We start from the raw sequence: 4410 nt of genomic DNA on the forward strand, positions 1-4410 counted from the left end.
AATGTAAGGCCAAATTTAGGTTGACTGTCCCAAATGAAAACACAGCCATCTAAACATTGTGGTTATTTGTAGAGCTGTGCCAGCTACTTTTTTTGTTATTTTTATTATCGGCTGTTTGTGGCAAATATGGCAGATTTAAAATAACATCAACAAATTGTAGGCAAATACTATGTATTTGTCTTCATGATGAGGTACTGGATGCGAGAGAAACTCTTCCTCCCTAAAAGTAATGTAAAATTGATAACATCAGGCTAATCCGAGTATTATCACGATTTACCCTTCAGATTCTGATGCTTCTGTATCCTCATCTCTTGACTAGCTCTGCTACTCTGAGTAGGCTCATACGATGAGTCAAAGTTATCATTTACATCCATTGAAGAGCATGTCTGCTCAGTTTCTTGGGATAAAGTTTGAGAACACATATTTTCTAAACACTGAGCGCTTTCTTGAGAAACTTCATTCTCCAGTACTGCATCACATTGGACGTATCGAGAAACACCTATTATTTAAGTATTTCTTATTTAAATATTTCTTATGAAAGTGAAGTACAACAGTGTACCTTTTATCCGCGCTTGGATGCCAATGTTTCTACAAGGAATTTTTGCCTGTACAGATACAGTTTTTTTTAAGTCCTGCAAAATAGTTTACATTTGCTATTAGAGAATATGCAGCCATTATACCGATCCAAGATGGCGGCCACTCAAGGGGGAGGAGTCGGGTTTTTTCGATCTCCTCTCTTTACCTGTCAATATTTGATTGATTGTATAGGCTTATAACAAAAGATGGTTTTGTAGGAATAAAGACCATAATATAAAGTAAAAAAGTTATTTTATTTTCTTTAAAAGTATAGGTTCTAATATTAAAGATATTTTTTCAATTTTCATTTTAAAATGCATTTGATTTATTCTAAAATAATTCCTTCTATCTTCGTAAGGAAGAAGATAAATTTTAATATTATTTTTAAATCTTACGTAAGTCATTAAGTTTTTCTTTGATATACAAAGCGTTAAGTTGTTTTCTAATGTAGAGTTCCAAAACTAATCTTTCGAGATCTTTAGTTTTGACTTTAAAGGTATGATAAAGTTCTTCCGGGTTTTCTTGAGGTTTTTCCGGTGGATTTTCCTCAGTCTTGACGTTTATATTTTTGGTGTACGTTTCTGTTTCATCAATGGTAAAGGGTATGTTTTTAGTATGCCCACCTCTGATAAAATTACATTTAGGGAAATGTTTTAAATGTTCTTCGTAAGGATTATCGGTCGGTTTCCATGCTAGCAAAATCCCGTTGCATTCGAAGCATTGTACTAGATCATCGGTATGTAATGAATAAAATCCCGCTCTGCTTAAAGCTTTTTTATAGTTTTCATCTTGTGGCCAGGAGTAAAAAGAGTGATATCTTTGCAGCTCGGAGTTCATGATACTGAATGAATATGATGATAGGATTATCTGAGTTATATCCTCCTTAAATTTACTACCCCCCCTTTATTACTTTCCCCCTTCCTTAATATACGAAATAAAAGAAAGCAGTATTAAAAAAGGTGACACATTTATTTTTTAAAAATACAAAAGAGATTACAAAGAGTATTTTCTAACAAAAGGATTAAGTTAATCTTTACGGGCGCGCTTCAACATGTTTGTAACAATGACGTCATTTTTCAAGCAATCTCGTCCAAACTGTCGCATGAATGATTTGTGGCTCTTTCTTTTTGTTCTTTGTATTATATACATAATACAATATAGTCCGCATGTCGAACTTGACAAGTTTTGAAGTCTTCTTTTGTTAAAGGACCATTTTCTTGAATTTCTTTTAACAAATTCTTTAATCGAGGGGAGAAAGTTCCCTAAATCCAAGGAGTCAAAGTAATAACCCCTTCTGTTTCCATCAAAGTAAACGGATACCCAGTCAATTTTTTCGGGTAATAAATCACTTGGGTAAACACCTAGGAAATGTGGCGTGAATCGTAGAAATCGTGTTATCTGATCGGCGTTCATTATTTGTTTAACAAACGATTGACACGTTTCTATTTTTATCTATTTGTAACAAAGCCTGGAATTCGGCTAATACGATACAACTAAGCGTATTGGCCGTGGGTTTTTCAAAGCCCAATTCTAATCTTAATTGTCCTTGTTTCGTGGGACTCCAATGATCTGAATGACTCGCGTAACCGTCAGGTGTTAAGTCTAAACAGTAAATGGCGTAACCCGAGGCAAAGTCGTCCATAGAGATATTGTTCCCCTTGTCATTGTATTGGCACTTTGACCATCCTTCAAGTCGGCTAGGAATTTGATGATCCGATAATTTTAAATTGCAAACTGTTCCAAGTTTCTAATCCTGTAATATTTTACCCCGTTAAGTCCCTAATTTTAACTGTAAATCAATCTCAATGTAGAAACCTCCGGAACCGAAAAATTTTAAGCTGCTGTTAAGAACAATATCAAGCTTATTAAGGATTTTCGTTTAAAGTTCAAGGCTACGACCAAGAAAGGTGTGAAAGGACGGAGTTCAATACTTTTTCCTTTCGTAAAAAGGAAGGTAACCCCTTTCGTATTCTATACAATGGTATGTAAGTTTGCTGTAATACATTCGGTGTACGTAGGATTAGAGATAAAGATCATAATATAAAGTAAATAAGACAAGAATGAAGACTATGTTTTGGTCTGTTCTATTGTAATAGGGTTAGTTAGCGAAGTATTTGGAGGCCAGTGGCTACTTGCATATAGTGCATTTCTGGTTCTTATTGCTTATTATAGATTTTTTACATACAATACAAATTTATATGATTCTCAGTTGACGAATTTAAGTAAAAGCCATTTGATTAAGTGTTTGATTTATTGTATAATAATTTCTTCAATCTTCGTAAAGAAGATAAAAATCTGAATATTTTTTTAAAAATTTTACTTACGGCATTAAGTTTTGCAAGTAATTAAATTTGCTAGTTATACTTACGGCAGGTGTGAAAGGAGGGAGTTTAATACTTTTTCCTTTCGTAAAAGGGAAGGTAACCCCCTTTCGTATTTTTTACAATGGTATGTAAGTTTGCTGTAATACATTCGGTGTACGTAGGATTAGACATAAAGATCATAATATAAAGTAAATAAGACAAGAATGAAGACTATGTTTTGGTCTGTTCTATTGTAATAGGGTAAGTTAGCGAAGTATTTGGAGGCCAGTGGCTACTTGCATATGGTGCATTTCTGGTTCTTATTGCTTATTATAGATTTTTTTACATACAATCCAAATTTATATGATTCTCAGTTGACGAATTTAAGTAGAAAGCAAAAACTTCCGTAATATTTCCCATTCATCTGTCACTTCCTCCTTTCATATCTCTATGGGCTTATAGATGTAGGCCCTAATTTAAAGTAAAAGAGCTTTTCATGAATAAAGATTACAATATAAAATAAATTTACTCCTCTATTTTATTTTGCTATAAAAGCAAAAGATCTAATTATAAAATGAAATTGATATAATATAAACTAATTTCTCCAACCTGCGTAACTACGGTATAAATTTTAATACTATTATCAAGTAACAATACAAGTCAGTTTCACTAAAGAATATCTGAGCCTAGATTGTCACATCTATGTCATAGTGGAGGGGGGAGGGAGAAGTTAGTATACTCCCGTCACGACTGTATTATCTATGCAGTTAGCCCTTTAAGCAGAGTTAACTTCTTAATACAAAGGTAATTAAAATTGCGTTGTATAAAATTTATTTTGGAGTATAGGCCATAGTTTACCATTCTTTATGACTCTCATGATAAGTAGTACTTGATTTATTCTAAATTAACTTCTTCTATCTTCAAAAGAAAGTTCGTATTAACTATCATTAAATTTAGTGTAAGGCATTAAGCTATTTTTTAATTTAAAATGCTAAGTCAAATATTTTTGAGATGTGTGGTTTTGAAATTAAAAGTAATTACCAATTCAATGGATCATTTTCCTATATCCCTTTGTTTTTTCTTCGTTGACATCGAAAGGTTTGTTTGCTGGTTCAGCGTATTTTCCATGGAAATCAATGCTGAATTGTATGTTTATCGTTCGGCAAGCGGCTCTTATAGAGTTTCCCATGCTGCAAACGTTCCTTTATATGATAGACCTTATATATTGTCAGGTAGAGAATAAAACCTTGCATTACTTAAAGATCTTAGATCAGTGGCTTCTCTCTCGCTCGCAGTCCATGGTACTGAGAAAGGTACTGAAGCTATTATAGTATCTACCCGTTATACGAAGGTATTTACTACCCCTTCCCCCCCCGCAAACCAAGTTTTTGAGATGTTTACCCCCCAATAAACCCCCCCCCCCATCTGTGACGTATGCAATATCTTTGAAAATATTCTTATTTTAATTAAAGAGGACCATTTTAAAAAATGTACATTATACAAACTAACAATTACGAAAACCGTTCTCCTT

At 33.3% G+C, this 4410-nt stretch overlaps 1 long non-coding RNA gene across 3 annotated transcripts; it reads right to left on the minus strand.

Annotated features, from left to right (window-relative positions):
- Window positions 1–1526: 1526 nt before the first annotated feature.
- LOC149655815 (uncharacterized) lies at window positions 1527–4184 on the minus strand. 3 transcript variants are annotated; one of them, XR_016370401.1, is made up of 4 exons: window positions 4136–4184; window positions 3921–4069; window positions 2762–3350; window positions 1527–2329 (listed from the first exon to the last, which is right to left on the minus strand). It is a non-coding gene; the product is annotated as an uncharacterized LOC149655815 (long non-coding RNA). The 3 variants fall into 3 exon arrangements; XR_016370402.1 differs by lacking the exon at window positions 1527–2329 and having other exon boundaries at window positions 2423–2871; window positions 2945–3350; XR_016370400.1 differs by lacking the exon at window positions 1527–2329 and having other exon boundaries at window positions 2423–3350.
- Between the last annotated feature and the right edge of the window lie 226 nt (window positions 4185–4410).

This window comes from Phalangium opilio, unplaced genomic scaffold (assembly GCF_054372755.1).
Source record: "Phalangium opilio isolate 3A_F unplaced genomic scaffold, DU_Popi_V2 ptg000078l_1, whole genome shotgun sequence".
Classification (NCBI taxonomy): domain Eukaryota; kingdom Metazoa; phylum Arthropoda; class Arachnida; order Opiliones; family Phalangiidae; genus Phalangium; species Phalangium opilio.